This window comes from Balearica regulorum, chromosome 4 (genome assembly GCF_011004875.1).
Source record: "Balearica regulorum gibbericeps isolate bBalReg1 chromosome 4, bBalReg1.pri, whole genome shotgun sequence".
NCBI classification, from domain to species: domain Eukaryota; kingdom Metazoa; phylum Chordata; class Aves; order Gruiformes; family Gruidae; genus Balearica; species Balearica regulorum.
The window spans coordinates 13,816,292-13,833,511 of record NC_046187.1 but is presented as its reverse complement, the minus strand read 5'-3'; the positions used below and the strand labels follow the sequence as shown (position 1 = coordinate 13,833,511).

At 39.5% G+C, this 17,220-nt stretch overlaps 1 long non-coding RNA gene across 3 annotated transcripts in view; it reads left to right on the top strand.

Annotated features, from left to right (window-relative positions):
- Window positions 1-17,220, top strand: part of LOC142601674 (uncharacterized) — a 79,061-nt gene that overhangs the window by 28,909 nt on the left and 32,932 nt on the right. For 2 of the 3 annotated variants that reach the window (XR_012835224.1, XR_012835223.1), the window contains exons 3-5: window positions 637-726; window positions 6,330-6,435; window positions 16,571-16,637. This is a non-coding gene — a long non-coding RNA (uncharacterized LOC142601674). The remainder of the gene's footprint in view (window positions 1-636; window positions 727-6,329; window positions 6,436-16,570; window positions 16,638-17,220) is intronic. The other variant, XR_012835225.1, reaches the window with a different exon arrangement.

The following is a 17,220-nucleotide window of genomic DNA, read 5'->3' as shown; positions in this document are numbered from 1 at the left end:
TAAGCAGTGAAATAACAAAGAAAATTATAGCTAATTTAGACTGACTGTTTTCCAGCTAGGCAGAATGAAGTGAACTTTTTAGGCAAGATGTTGGGCTAGATCCTTAGGGTATGTAAATGAGCATAACCATTTTCTTCTTTATAAGATAAAGTCAATAGTTTTATTTTTATAGGCAGTTGAAAGAGACAGGACCTTCAGATTCTCAGAAGCACAAAGATCAATGTGCACAGGATAGAGTGTCTGAGGCTGGAGAGGTCTCACTCCTACTATCTTTATTTTGGAAACTCGCAAAGGATAAAACTGGCCTGCAAATAATTCAGATCACCTTGATTGTTTTAAAGCCTCTGAAAAGTTACTTGAAAGGTAGCACAGAATAGCAGTCGTCATTAGAAGCAGGGAACATGTTTACAGAGTTATTTAATGACTTTTAACAGTCTGTGGTACAACATCAAACATCTCTGTAATGTGATACACTTTCCAGCCTGTAAACAAGGAAGAGTCAAAAGGATTCACTGAGTTTGAGAACCTTAACATAGAACACATTGTGATCTTCCAGACAGAGCATAAAGAACAGCTATTTCTGAGAGCAAAATGGAGAGTCCTCCAGACCCTGTATTCTGCTTTCTCCTTACACAGAGAGAACAGGCATTTCAATGAATGTTGTAGGAGTAAGATGTTTGGGTGAACGTTAGCCATCTGCCTGAAGACAGATTTCCTTCTATAGAGGTAAGAAAGTAAGAGACTAATTTGCTGAAAACCTTCTTGATCCTCTCTGGTACAGAGTTTATATAGCTGGGTACCAGGCTTCAAAGGGTTTACTTTCTTAAAATAATGTAATGTAGTCTGTGTAAACTGCTTTCCTCTGCATACGGACTTGACTGAATTGACTACTTTCTTCATAGAATCATAGAATGGTTTGGGTTGGAAGGGACCTCAAAGATCATCTAGTTCTGACCCCCCTGCTGCAGGCAGGGACACCCTCCACTAGACCACATCGCCCAAAGCCCCATCCAGCCTGGTCTTAAAGACTTCCAGGGAGGGGGCATCCACAACCTCTCTGGGCAACCTGTTCCAGTGCCTCACCACTCTAACAGTAAAGAATTCCTTTCTAACACCTAATGTAAATCGACCCTCCTTCAGCTTAAACCCATTACCCCTTGTCCTGTCACTACACTCCCTGATAAACAGTCCCTCACCATCTTTCCTGTAGGCCCCCTTCAGGTACTGGTAAGCTGCAATCAGATCTCCCCAGAGCCGCCTTTTCTCCAGGCTGAACAATCCCAACTCTCTCAGCCTGTCCTCACAGGAGAGGTGCTCCATCCCTCCGATCAGCTTTGTGGCCCTCCTCTGGACTCTCTCCAACAGCTCCATGTCTCTCCTGTACTGGGGCCCCCAGAGCTGGACACAGTACTCCAGGTGGGGTCTCACAAGAGCGGAGCAGAGGGGCAGGACCACCTCCCTCGACCTGCTGGTCACGCCTCTTTGGATGCAGCCCAGGCCATGGTTGGCTTTCTGGGCTGCAAGCGCACACTGCTGGCTCATGTTGAGCTTCTCATCAATCAATACCCCCAAGTCCTTCTCCTCAGGGCTGCTTTCAATCCATTCCTCACCCAGCCTATAGTCGTTCTTGGGATTGCGCTGACCCACGTGCAGGACCTTGCACTTGGCCTTGTTGAACTTCATGCAGTTCACACGGGCCCACCTCTCCAGCCTGTCAAGGTCCCTCTGGATGGCATCCCTTCCCTCCAGCGTGTCGACCACACCACACAGCTTGGTGTTGTCGCCGACACAGATGTTGAACAGTGCCTGTCCCAGTACCGACCCCTGAGGAACCATCACCGTTCTCCACTTGGACATTGAGCCATTGATCACAACTCTTTGAGTGCGACCATCCAGCCAGTTCCTTATCCACCGAGTGGTCCATCCATCGAATCCATGTCTCTTCCATAGAGTATATTAATGAAAACACATCACCCTTGAAAACAGCTAAGGCAACACACATTTACAGAGAGTAGGAGCATAGAGCAGTAATACTGTTCACAGAGTATCACTTGCCAAGATGTCTGAGCTTGTATCAGTACAATATTGTGTGTGAACTTACATCTCTAGCATCAGTCTGCCAGTGCTCAGGTGCAAGATGATGTGGACCTTAAGTGTAGTTACAGGTTCATCACAAGAACTTGCAGCATTCATGTGCACTTCACCTGGCCCCTTCGCGTGTCCTTGTGGTTAATTTGCAGCTGAAGATGTTTCCTACTGCTTATCAGCTGCTAGACATAGCTTCCTGACAGAGATCTGTTGTCTGAAGGTCTTCATACCAAAGAATAGTATAAGAGGATAGTATCATTCTCGTTTAACTAACCGCTTTGATTTTGCCCTAAAGGGAACTATGACATCATTGTCCGTTATAGTGGATGGGTAGTGAGAGTTACTGCTTCTCCTCTCAGATTTGATACCTGACTGAAAATAGGGCTGGGCTTACCATTCACTAACCTCTCAGATGTGGGTGCAAAACTCATATTTTAGCAGGCATCCAGTGAATGAACATGATCATGATCTCAGTCAGAGAGGCATGTAGACCTAAAGCCTGTGGAGACTTCAAAGATCAAATAGCCAGTCTGTTTCCAGCAGCATTTGGCAATAGCACAGAGAAGCAATTTGTGTCATAAAAGAATGCAAGATAAATAAATACACCTTTTTTTTACTAATGTATAATATGTTCATTGTCATTTCCTTAGACACGGAAGGCTGCTTCTTACTACTCATTTCATTCCAATAAAAATAAGAGGAAATATAGGATTAATGTAGTTTACAGCCCACTTTTTCAGACTACAGATATGCAGTTGCAGACGGGTAAATACCATTATCACAAGAGAAACTACCAGTTCAGGGATAATGGGAGCTGATTCAATGCCCTCCTGCTCGTATATTGATGTAGGGGAAGTTGTGGATTTTTTTTTAAACAGGACGTCAGTGAAAGTCAGTTTTGTTCTAGAAGCAGAGGAATTTGAATAATACTAAACTGTTAGGAAAAATTTTTCAAACTTTTGTTGTAAAAAAGTCCTGAGTTGTCTCCATAGTATATAAATGCAATGCAAAAACTTCTATTATGATTATAAATATCAATAAGAATGAGTCAATGTGTAATTGTGCCTACAAGGGCTCTACTTATAAAGTGTACAATGTATAAAGAACAAAATGAGGACTTCTGTTCAGTCCGGGAACAACTGAAATTAAGCTATGCTTTGAGTTGTCCATTGCAGAAAATGAATCCTTCCTTCCATTTCAGACAGAAAAATTTCAGGTTTTTTATGTTTGAGCAACTAAAACACCTCATAATTCTACAACATATGAGATGTGGTTGAAGCCTTATTGAAATAGATTGGAACAGATCCACTACTTTCAGTGAATCTTGAAGCAGACTCTGCCACACTAAAGATTTGAGTAACCAAAAAATTGTTTTGAATGGAGTTAGATGACAAAATACTAAATACCAGACTTGATTTCATTTAATAAATTCCAGTGATGTATGATCCTGACATATGTGTTTTTTCGGGTTTTTCACTTAAAGCATTTGAAGTTCAGTTGCATAATGTGATTTCATACATTGAAAGACTGTAAACAAGTTGAAAAAAATAACCCACAAAACAATTTTTTTCTGAAAGAGTTTCTTGGTGAAAAATATCAGCGTTAAATATATTTTTGACAAAATAAGTTTGGCTTGACAATTTGAACTGGATTTAAAGTTCAGTTTGTTCTTGCTTAGTTTATGAAAAAGTGCTAAAGGAAGCCAAGGGATACCAACATGCTTTTATGTGCACTTCTTTGTGGACATGTGGTCATGTTTTTAATGTTCTAAACAATGGGTGGTGTCTATGACCTGTCTGCTATTTCTGTTACAAATAATTGCAGTAGCTTCTGGTCTGAATCATGTTCTGGACACTGAAGAAAGAGGAAGACAGCTGTGCTGGAAGCAGAGACTTTGTCTGCATTGTCCCATCAGTTTGAGATCCTAGGCATTTGGAGGACAGGCCGAAGCCAACTTTTGAACTTATGCCTTCCGCTGCAGCTGGGTTCTTTAGGTTCTCTCCGTAGGAAAGTTGAAGTGATTTAAATCACTACCTGCTCACTTCATCTCTGCTTTTGCACTTGCTTACTTGATTGACCAATGACCCAATTTTTAATCATAATCTTTTTTTGCCATGATAAAATTTAATGGCAAAATTCCCAAGAAGGTACTCTGCTGGTCCTTTAACTTTATTCAAAGGACTGTTTTTGCCCTTAAAATACTTTGTCTCTTTCCCTAACAGACAGGGCATGGGATAAAAGGGCCTTGACATACTGCTGAGTAAAAAATATCCATTATCTCCAATATGAGCTTTCTCACTTTCATAATTAGGTTCATCCCACAGGAATATTTTTTGCTCCTTTTTTGTACTTCCTCTTTAGGGGTAAGACTCAAAGAAAGGCAAAGGTAAACTTATGGTCCAGAAGAAGCTGCTAGGCTAAATTCACAGCTGACCTGACATAGGCTTAGTTAGGTGTAGATGTGGATCCCAAAGGGGTTTTTGATAAGGTGAAGGATGCTATTAGGATTGAGATTAGCATTGATGCTAGTACGTACTGGTAAACACTGACTGGAAACAGAGAGAGGCTGGAAGAATCAACAGGTTCTGCTTAAACCTGGTGGTGTTATGATAAACTTTTCCAAGGCTGGTAAGACCCTCTGGACAGACAGCGTTATGATTAAAGTTAGGCCCTGCAAGGGTCAGTAAGATAAACTTAGGGTAATTAGAAATATTTTTTGTTAGATTAAGTGGGTTAAGGGTTACTAAGAGTAGCTCTTTCACATTGGCTCAGTCACTTAAGCTTTCTAAAAATAATAGTGGACTATTTTTTCTGTGTTCTTGCTATGAAAACCATACCCAGGTCTTCTTGCTTATTTTAGACTTTTGTCTGTGGTTTTGTATTTTTAGAAGAAACATTCAGGCTTAATGCTCAAAACATTGCACTGATTAACATGTTTTGCTGTCTATCTGTCCACACTATTATGTATGCATTACATGTATAGACACAAAACTATATATTACAGTGTGCATGTTTTTGTGCACATTATAATATGTATGTAGTGCCACAGACACACACAAGTAATATACTTTATAAACTACTTTTTAAAACTACATTCTTTACAAACTACTAACAAAAACCCAAACCATGACATGACATAGGAACTAATTTCTCTGAAAACATATATTTGGATTTTCTGGATTACAGAAGAGTATTTATTAAGTATAGTCTTTGAAACATACAAGACAGTACACTTTCATTAATTGATTTGAGTTCTTAGTAACAGAAGAAAAGTAACACTTCTGCTACAACAACTAACGCATACCAAAAAATTTCTGTACAGTTCAACACTATTTCATAGGATTTCCAGATAATAACAAATATTTTTTTGCAAGATTGTTCTTTTAGAATTTGTTCTAAAACTTTAATTAACACATTTGACAGTGGGGAAGAAAGATGTTGTGGGTTTTCCCTTATATTCCAATTTTAAAAAATTGGTTGCTTTTCTTCAAAATGTGACTGTATTGAAAATCATGGTAGCTTTTTGCTCAGATGAGAACATTCCATATCAGATGAGTATAACATGTTTTGTTTGATAATTTGATTTTTGCTTTTCACTATATAACTTTCTCCCAGTTTGTGTTGCTGAGAAATCTTAGCTTAAACTTAAGTTAAACCATCCCCTAATTTTCTCACATGTTGCTTTTTCAAAAAGCATAGAATAAAGATTTTATGTTGGATTTGACCCTGTAGTGTTTGATGACATAAATGAGGGCAGAGGCTAAGCCTGACCATGAAATTGGGACCTTCTAAAGAATTCAGCTGTAGGCACATGAAAAGCAAATCAATGCAGCTTATTCGTAGCCTCATTGCTCTTTTGAATTTGATGCCTTTGATATGATGATGATTTAATATGAGTAAAATAGTCAAACATATTTTAAAATAAAGGTGGCAATTGAGATTGAGAGATAAAACCAGTACAAATTGCAAAGTTTTCATCTTTCGCTTGTTTCACAAGCTGCGTAGTGCAGCAGACTGAGGTAGGTATATTGGTAACTGTTACCCTTACATGGTGACTAAGCTGTGTGTAGGTAACAGAAGCAGATAATTCAACTCCCAGAGGAAGAGAGCCTTATTCCTCAGTAAAGACTTGGACAATCTGAGATAAAACAACATCTGTAGCAAATTAAATTTGATTTAATAGAGAATGATGAAATTGACAGAAAATTCTATTTTAAAAATTCTGGAAGTTATTTCTTCAGGTTTCTACAGTAACTACTGAATTGTTGATGTCACTATTCAGTTCAAGAAGTGAGAAGAGGAATAACAGTGGGAGAATATCACCACCAATGGAAAACTCCTCAGAGAGTAAGTTTGTAATTAAGTTGTTACGGATGCTGACTTAGGAACTGAGGGAAATCAATGTTTCAGGTTTGTACAGCGTTTAAGTAGATACCAGCAGATCCAGTGGTGAGGAGTGAAAAGCATCAGAAAGCATGTGTGCGTTGGATTTGTTCCTGTTGGGCTCACTAACATCAGTGGCAAAGTTCCCACTGACCATAAAGTCGTATGTGCAGGCCCAACTGCTCACGTTGTTGCTTGCTTTTTGTTCATGAGGAAAACACTGAGGTATGAAATGGGTAATTGTGATCTTCAAGAAGCTTAACAGCGTTTTAATCTCACTGGAGCTTCAGTATTGGCTGTTTTCATTTACACTAGAGACATTGATTAAACTCCTTGTACAGAAAATACCTGACTTTTCTCTATTTGCATTTCAAACAAAACATGACCTTTATTGTACTAGCAGTGCTGTTTATAATACTAAGGTTAACAGAAAAGGGACAGAAAACTTTTTACAGATGTAAGTGGTTTGCTAAGACTAGCAATGTTCCTTTTAGCTTGATTTTGCCTCTCTTTAGGACAGGGATGTGTGTTGGGCCTCTTCTAGTCTGCTAAACATGTAAGCATAAAATGTTACTGATGGTGTTAAACAAGTTATTTTAAGCACAGCACCAGGGTATTCACCACTGAATAGAAGCTGGAAGATACAGTAACTGTTCTGTATGAGAAACAGCATTTTTCCAAATAGGTGTTGACTGGGGTTTGAAGTTTAGGCTTTGTTGGATTACCAAAAATGCCTTCCTTTGCATTAGTGATTTGAAGTATTTCTTCATCAATTAAAATAAGTTAGGTGAGATATACAGTCATCCTGTATCAATAAATCCAGGAAGAGAATCATAATACTCAATATCAATTACTCTCTAATCTTTGTAAATTACTGAAACTGTAATCTCTTCAGGGCAGTCACTGTCTACTACGTTGTGTTTGTACAATGCATAGTATAACGTGCCTCTATTTTTTGGTTGCCTTCCTAGTGCTATCTCAATACAAATAAGTAACATCATTATGATTCCATCATATTTCCTTCTTCTTGCAATCAGTTCTGTCACAATTCATAAAATAACATCACCAAGACTCAAAATTATCACAGCCATAGCCATAATATGAGAACTCACAGCAACAAGAAGCCCTATTCTTTCTTCTGAAAGGGGAGTTCCCTGGTAAAGCAAAATTTTAGACCTTTGAAAGGCTATTTACTATTTATAATTGATGTGGCTGTATCGCAGGTAGTTCAGTCTTAAAATAGAGGAGAGTAATATCTAACATTTATATCCCTTAGGTGAGGAAAATGAGTTGTGGGCATTAGCAGACCAGGTAATGAACCATGACTTCTACAGATACTGAAGTTTAGAAGATTATTGTGGAAGCCTGGACACAAATATGTTTGAAATAAGCCTACTACCTCAAAATAGATATATCATAACTATAAATTGTGAATTCTAAATTCATGAACATGCTTGCATAATTATAGCAGTAAGAGCAGCCACAATAACAATAACTACTATGTAATCATTATTAAATATGAGTATATTTCCATATTCAAATAGTCTTGTTGGTACAGTGGTGAGGAAGTTCATAGGAGACTGAGATGAAATCAAGACTCAGACCATGATTTGTAGACATTCAGAGTTTGACTCCCAAGTTTTAAGATTAGTCTGCAAACCACATTCCCATTACTTGTTCTTGTGCTTGTGATTTTTTTTAATCAACCTCATAAATGCATAAAGTATATAGCATTTTAAATATTAAAGTACTGTAGAGGCTGTGGTGGGTTGACCTTGGCTGGGGGCCAGGTGCCCATCAGAGCTGCTCTATCACTCCCCTCCTTCACTAGACAGGGGAGAAAAAGTATAACGAAAAGCTTATGGGTCAAGATAAGGACAGGGAGAGATCACTCACTAATTATCATCATGAGCAAAACAGACTGAACTTAGAGAGGGAATTCATCTTATTTATTACTAAGCAAAACAGAGTAGAAGAATGAGAAATAAAATCAAATCTTAAAACACCTCCCCCCACCCCTCCCATCTTCCCAGGCTCAAACTTCACTCCCGGCTTCAACCTCTGCCCCGCCCCAGCAGCACAGGGGGATGGGGAAGGTCACTTCATCACACGTTGTTTCTGCCGCTTCTTCATCCTCAGGGGGGAGGACTCCTCTCATCATTCCCCTGCTCCAGCATGGAGTCCCCTCTCATGGGAGACCAGTCCTTCACGAACTGCTCCAACGTGAGTCTCTCCCACAGGCTACAGTCCTTCACGAACTGCTCCAGCGTGGGTCTCTCCCATGGGGTGCAGACCTTCAGGAACAGACTGCTCCAGCGTGGGTCCCCCACAGGGTCACAAGTCCTGTCAGCAAACCTGCTCTGGCGTGGGCTCCTCTCTCCACGCATCCACAGGTCCTGCCAGGAGCTTGCTCCAGTGCGGGCTTCCCATGGGGTCACAGCCTCCTTCAGGTGCCTCCACCTGCTCCGGCGTGGGGTCTTCCACAGGCTGCAGGTGGAATCTTTACACCCCCTCATCCTCCCTCCATGGGCTGCAGGGGGACAGCCTGCTTCACCATGGTCTTCACCACGGGCTGCAGGGGGATCTCTGCTCCAGCACCTGGAGCACCTCCTGCCCCTCCTTCTTCACTGACCTTGGTGTCTGCAGATGTTCTTACATCTTCTCACTCCTCTTTCCGGCTGCAAAAGCTCTCTCTAGATTGGTTTTTTTCCTTTTTAAATATGTTATCACAGAGGTGCTGATTGGCTTGGCCTTGGCCAGCGGCGGGTCCGTCTTGTAGCCGGCTGGCATTGGCTCTGTCAGACACAGGGGAAGCTTCTAGCAGCTTCTCACAGAAGCCACCCCTGCAGACACACACACACACACCCCCCCGCTACCAAAACCTTGCCATGCAAACCCAACACGGAGGCATTACTGTTAATTATGTCTCTCATTCCCCCACAAAAAGAATAATTTCTTTCTCCTCACTGTCTTTTTTTTCCTCTTCAGTGAAGCATTATATTCAGTGCTGAATATTGAGAATTTGCAGGACCTTCGAAGTTAGACAGCCTGATTACTCCTGCTTCAGATTTGATGAGATCTTTCTTTGCCTGTCCTGAAACTGTACTTGGACATACTGGAGAATGGCATGTTATGAAGCAGAGCTGTAAGTGCTAGAGACAGGAGGACCCACAGCTGAACAAATGGGAAACAAGGTCTGTTTCTGAGAGAATGAGGAGCAAAAGCGTTAAACCTACACATCCTCCTGAAACCAGCTTCTCCCGGTTCTCTGTTAATTGTCTTGCTACGTTGCAGTAATCTTTATCCTAATTAAATAGCAAACCGAAGAAATCTGAAATTGCACTAACAGGAATCTGACGCTTTCCTCACATACTAGGAGGTGCTTTAGCAGCCACTTACAGAGTATTTTCAAAATACTAAGAAAGAAGTTTGATATTGTCAAGTGTTTGGGAGTGAGAAAGGAAAACACCCAAACTTAGCTTTGGAAAGCCTGTTCAGTGCAATACAGAAACATCCTTGCTGACGTGAATGATGTAGTCACTAGAGAAAAAAGAAAAAGTGCAGTGATACAATTTGCAGGAAAGGGACTTGGCAGTTACGTTGAGGCAACACTCCTGCTGTCATGTAGACTTGTGTCTCAGGTCACCACCTCTTTGCCATTTCTGCTATTTGCATGTTAGCCCCCTCTCTAGCTCTAGTTTGGGGTGAATCAGCTGATTCCCTAGGTAGGAAGACAGGAACAGGGCAAAAACTGACCCAGAGATTGAATTCACCTGGCGCTCTTTGCAACTCTGACTTCAGGTTCAGCCACACACCCAGCTATGAAAGGGAATAGCCACGAAAATCCAGGGCAGAGATCCTTGATGGCTATCAAAGCAAAGTGAGTAACAGAGGACTTGAAGCCTTAAGAATAGTAAAAACAGCACTTGTATGCATGCTTCCCTTCAAGTCCTGAAATGTGATACAGCTGCTATCAAATTTCCATGCACTACTACTTTTCAACAGTCAGCCTCTTCCAAGATAAAATGAGGACAGTTAGCAGTATTTCAGGATGAAAACATCATCTTGTATATATGTACAGCTTGCCCAAGCAGGGATATATCATAATTTTTCTACAATGTGAGCCTATAGAGTGCTGCAAACTGCATGTTTAGTTTGTGTCTGAGGTTGCAAAGATGGACTGCTGTAGTCTGAACAATCCATCCTTACCCCGTCTGCTGCTGCTAGATGGGGTCAGCTTATGTGAGGATGAGGAAGAGAACAGCAGGCCATGTAAGTAGCCCCAGACATTGTCCCTACCATCACATCTGCCTCAGGCTGCCCAGAAAAGGGTCAGAAAGCTTCATTCTCTGGGATCCTCAGATCCTTTGGGTTCTGCTTCTGGTCCTGTCTTGTCTTCAACCCATATTATAAAGAGATTGTCTTTGCTCTTCCTTTGTTAGGGAAGCTACTGGGAAGGAAGACTAGTTTATCTGAGTTAGGGAATGGGAGATGGATGTTAAGGTAAGAAGATGCCTTTGGAGGTGGCAAGGAGGGTGGAGTTCTATATATTGGATGGGTTGGGGGGTATGGGATGAGATAGAGTGGAGAGAAACACATGCCAGAAGAGGGGCAGGCTGAAGAAGGGGGAAAGGAAAGATCCCAGTCCCTCTCAGCACCTTTCAAAGTATCCCTCAGGCACAAGACCTAAGCCTCCATTTTTACATATAGCCTTTCCCCATATCTGACTGCTTGCTCCCAGGCCTCCTCAGTTAAATCTGAGTACCCTCTTAATCGTCTTTTGACTTCTCCCAGCCTTTTCTCTCCCCCAGCTCCCCATGCCATCTCTTCAACCGCTGAAAAATACAATCCTGTTTCTGCCTCAGGACAGCAACATTCAGTTTTGCTTTCATACCTATGTAGCTTTGAGTCTTCCCTGCTGTAAGGTAGTCCAATAGTTTAAGTGGGGAATCTTCATGTTCTTAATGTGTATGATACTTAAAACACACCACCAACTTCTTTCCTACTATAGGAAACATTCTGATAGGAGAAAAGGAGTTACAAACTGACTTCAGGCTAGAAAATAATTATACTCATAGTGAAAGTAACTAGATTACTTTCTTTTAATGCTGAAATTCTGAATAGGGATCTTGGAAAAAATACTGTAATGCTACACAGAGCTGCCCATTCCATCCACATTGTTTAAATCAGACCTTAGCCAAGAGTAAGGGTTTTTCTTGTTTGCTGAGTGTTGGCTGAACAATAAGTATTTTTTTATTGGGGTGTGACTGGAAAGTAATCTTATGATGAAATGTGCTCAAATATTTTGAAGTACAGCTTGTTCAAAGGAAAGTACTTGAATAAAGGGAGTGGCCTTAGGTGTGATCCCAAAGGAAACTCCAGTGCCTAGCTAGAGGAACATATGCCAAGGTGAAACATTCCATTATCAGATATAAAGTATCAACTGTTTGTTGGTTACATTCTAATAATGAACCATCTTGAAATTATAGATCAATCTGTCTTTGATTCCTATGCTGTATTTTAATGCACAGTGAGCTATTTTCTCTGTACTATTCCATTTTGCTTAATTGTCCATATTGTTGTTAAGTACCTAAGAGAGTCAAGGGGTTTTGGCTGAATCTGGAAAGAGTATGCTAAGCTATTAAATGGAGAATTTCTAATCTACCCTTACATTTAAAATGTTGCAGTCTTCCATCAAAATATTAATCCAGGTGTGACCATTAAACTCTGAAATTCTTTATACCAGCTTTTATTGACCATCAAGCAGATGTGCAATCTAGTTAAAATGCATAGAATATGATATAAAAAAACTAGTTATCTTTAAAACCATTTCTTAAGATTAAGAACCCATATCACACACACATATACACACTAGCATGTCCACAGTCATAGTAATGTTGGCATAGTGTTCTTAGCGGGCTAAGTTAAAAGACCACAGTAAGTCAGAATGCTGTTTCCAGGATGCTGTAGGAATCAGGACAAATTTTACACAAAGTATAACTATTTGTTTTCCTGTCCTGTGTGAAGAGAATAATTTCTTGGTGATCACCATAGAACAAAACCAGGACACCATCAACCAGCAGCTCTAATTGTTTCTTAGCTACAGTTAAAGAAAACTGGTCTTCAAAAGCCAACTGGACATGGTCATGGCCAATCTCTTCTAGACGACTCTGAGCAGTGAGGTTGGACCAGATGGCCTCTAGAGGTCCCTTCAACAGCAGCCATTCTGTGATTCCTAAAATGGAGTTTATGAAGATGAAGCCTTTACCTAAATGGAATTCAAAGACAAATGTTTGTTATGCTTGAAGGCTAACAGATAAATGTTTCATGGCATTTTCAAACTCTTTACTGAAGATGTAAATCTTTCCTGTCCAGTTCCATGATAGTTATCTGCCTCCTTTGTGAACTTCATTAGATAGATAATATCTTTATATGCTTCTCTACAGGCAAAGAAAAAAAAAGTCTCAACTATGGGGCTTCCTGCAGAGCTTAAGGCTTGTATGTTGCTAAAGAACTATTGCAACTAAATGGCCTGCCCAATACAACCGAAAAAGAAAAATAATCTGTATTTTTATTAACTTCAATTTAAAATTGCTAGAAAAATATAAGTATAAATTTCTTTATTATCTTAAATGAGTTTTCATTAGAACTTTGATCCAGCAGAAATCCAGTCTAGTAATGAAGCTTAACTATACTTCTAAGTACAGCACTACATACACCTGTGGGAATTCATCATCCATTACAGAGTATCTGAAACATATGCTAAAAATGGGGTAATAGGAAAGGATGAAGTGTGTGAGCACTGAAACACAAGGGTTGTTTTCAATCTTTGATTTATAGCTGTAAGTTCAAGGAGAATTTTGATCCCTTTGTTGAAATCCAAAACAAGTGCTAAGTTTACTCATCAGGCAAAGATTATGTGGGAAGTTCAAGACAAAGTTCTACTTCAGAAAGTGACAATTCTTGTTTGGGACTCCTATCCTAGGTCTAGGTGTTGTTGGAAAAAGTATAGTCTGATAAGCTTTGAAAGACAGAGCAGATGTCTTTGAGAAAATCATATTAAGGAAAATGTAACTTTGTGCTGGAAAAGCTCTTGATTTTCATTTGCTAACTAATTGAATTATTGCTGTATGTATGTAAAATGGATTTTCAAGTGTATGTAATTATGGAACTGCCAGCGCCGTCTCTGGGATAAGAGAGACCTATTGGTGATGAATGCGCCATTAAGTTTCCCACTTCTCTTTTCAGAAATTTCTTCAAATACATATAGATCTTACATGTGGTGGTGTGATTTGCAGAACAGCTGCATCATTAGGAAGTCAAACTGTGCTCGGAAAAATACATGTTGAGGATCACTTCATTATCAAAATCTCTTGCTCTAGAATTATTCATGAACTGCTGTAGTAAGTCTGTAGCCAAGTGCAACAGAGAGGGTAACACTCTGTAGTGTATTTCTGGATAGAGGATTGGGCAATAAACAGGACTATGGTTATAAATCATAAAAATGTTATGAGACAGCAAAGCAGAGAATTTAAAAGAAAAATAGCTATTACTGCTGACTGATAATTTATCTTTTAGTCTAATTTTCTGTGAGCAAAGATACACCAATACCTCTGAAAACGGTTTGCCACAATATTTGGTGCTTGCCACTCTGGCACAAGTTCTAAGTATTACTTCAACACTTAATTTAATTTCAGTTATACCACTTCTGCTTAATAATATGTGTTGTTCTGCAGTGCCTGCCCTGTAGATTTCCTATCTCTGGGAAGCTATAGCCCATAAATATCCCAACGCCACATCTTTTTCCAAGAAAAACTTAACAGTACTGAAGAGACAGTGTCCTAACCCACAATTCAAAGTACAAAATCAGTTAGTCTGTGACAAAAGCACAAACGTTCCTTAGCCCCCCCCAAAAGGTGTTTTGTTTAGTTTTTAAAAAACAGATTTTATTCAATCTGACATAAATCATAGGCTTGAGTCAGGTTCAGGAACTGAACTGGAAAAGGAAGTAAAGCTTTGTTAGTAAAAGAGAGTGGCAAATGCAAGCATGCTACAGTTTTCATAGGGCACCTGCTGATGCATGAAGCATAGGAAAATATGAAACACTGATTATATCCCCAAAATCTATTTTAGAAGGATAGCACGTGGTAGCTACTTCTCTTTTACACACCTGTTTTGTATATTTACAGCAACTGATGATTCCAGATTGGGGGTGAGGATGAGCGGAGTGGTTTTCCTTTGTTGACTGCTGATTTCTCTGTTTGGTCTCTTTCCCGGAAGAGAAGTCTAGCAAATTTGTCTGTTTAGCTTGGGCTTAGAGTATGAAGTTAACCTAAACACATGGGTTGTGAGCCTTTTCATCTCTGTCCTGTGATCTGGTAAAAAATGTCTGTCTTCTCTGACAGATCATCTTAAACTCTCCCTTTTGATGAAATCTTTGCCATAGCATGGGTGCAGCATTTGCTGGTAATACTATTTTTTCTGGTTTGGTACACAGCCGTGAGAGAGAAGCAAGTGGGAGGTCTTGCAGTCTTGAGCTACCCTAGATTTAAACATGTATTTGAGGTGGGTCATTTGTGAAAAGACACTAAGCATATTGCATAAAAATAATGCATCTTCCAGCCTTTTTTTCATCATGTGTTACAACAGAACTAACATTAAACATTTGTTTGATAGGCATTAACATTGATTTTAAGTTGTAAATAAATTTTCATATAAAATTCTATTCAGCATAAAATAGGCCTTTATACTTGACTGATAAGTTACCGAGCTGAAATTTAGTCTTGGCTCCGTTGGTGTAAATGCCTGTCAACGTCACTCTAATGCAGAATTTGACCCTTTTGCACGAGAGAGGACTCAGTAGATCTGCGTATGAAGAGTTCTTGTTTATAAAATACAATATTCTGGGGAAGTATTAGTCACTGTTCACAATCAAGCCGTTATCTGGCTGATATTACCCCTGTTACATATGTGGTTAAAACTGATTCCTAATGAATTTTTTCCAAGACTTTTAAATCCTCAGAAATAATTTTTCAATACAAATACAGAGATAATTTGATACAAATTTTGTGTTTGGCTTCTGTGGTCATAATTTAGATATTTGGGATGCTTCGGGGCCTCAACATGTAGGATTTTTTTTTTTGTTTATTTCCCATGAATGTTTGTCCACTTGCAAGAATCTGTTTTCATACACAAGTATGGCATGTGCCCTGATATTCAGAGGATATTTTAAGGACTAAGGATTGTTATTGGAATTAATTTTTTTAAAGTTTGTACTCCTGAGGTCTAGCCAAATTTAGATAGTAATTCTTTAAGATTAGAAAAGAAGAAGCTGCAAGACTATCCCATTTGATCTCTATTTATACATAATCGTTCCACAGAGATTTTTGCCCATGCTCATCTATTTTCCCCCCTTCTGACAGTTCCCTCCAAATCAATGTGGCACTTATGAGCTGGGTATTTTGCAAGATCACTAGAAACAACACTTTTGAAAGATAGATTTTTATTGCTTGTTTCTTCAGTCCATCCTATTCCTAGATCAGGAACCCAGACATGCCTTCTTGTTTGTTTTTATTTTTGCTAATGCTACTTTTTTTTTTTTTTAAATACAGATAGTCTAATAATTGTATTATGGATGCCTCAGCCTTACAGAGAGATACTGTTGTGATTTAGGCTAATAGTTATAATTTATCATCTGCTACTTATTCCATGAAAGATGTCACACAACTGCATGTGTTGCAAGAAGATTTTGTTAATAAACTCGGTATCACTTGAACACTTAGAAGAAGAGACTATATTAGTTCACTGAGCTAGACTGTGATTCTATTTACTGCTGCTGTTAATTTGGCCTATCCCCTTTAATATCCTAGAAGTTATTTGGGAATTCCTCGTGCATGTAAAGGGCCAGAATGTGGCACAGTATTGCACTGTTGGGGTTTTTTTTTAACTGTTCTAGTAAAATATTAAACTCTAATGTGCAATTGCTTAAGCTTCAAATACTGTTGGGAGCTAGAACAGACTAATCTTTCAGAGTAGATTTTCTTTTGATAGTCAGAGGACATTCACAGTCATAACTCATTTGTGTTTTCTTCTGTGGTAGTGTGGTGGCTCTGTAGGGAGGACAGATCTGCACTCATTTGTTCATTAACCCTGGTTCTCTGGCTATGGTAAGAAAACCTCTTTGGGACTGCATGCACAAGGAAATGGGGGGCACAGAGGAATCCATATTCAGTTTGTTAACCTAGTAGTAGAGCCTACAAATTACTTCTGCCCATGTAGTTTGGATTGCTATTTGAATGCATGCTTTGTCCGCATGGAACTGCAGCATTGCTTAATTGGTATTTTTCCCTTGGTTACTTGATTGAAAAGTTCAGTTTGTCACAGTTAATCTTTAATCCGCTGCAACTCCCAAATGTATTTAGTGCACTGAATATATTGAGTAGGAGATGTCAAGGATGGAATAATAAATTAAAAGGTCATTTATGTGCAGTGAAGTATGATTAGGGATCTCTGTAATTTGCACGCCTCTGAGCTCAGATACCTACTGGCAACAGTTCTATACTGAAAGTGCACAGCATGGGTATGGTGGGTTAACCTAAGCTAAGAGCCGAACTCAGCCATCTTCTCACTCATTCCCCCTCCTCAGCAGGGCAGGGACAGAAAATAGGATGGGAAACCTTGTGGGTCAAGATAAAAATAGGCAGATTGCTTACCAATTACTGTAGAGGGCAAAACAGACTCAAATTGGGG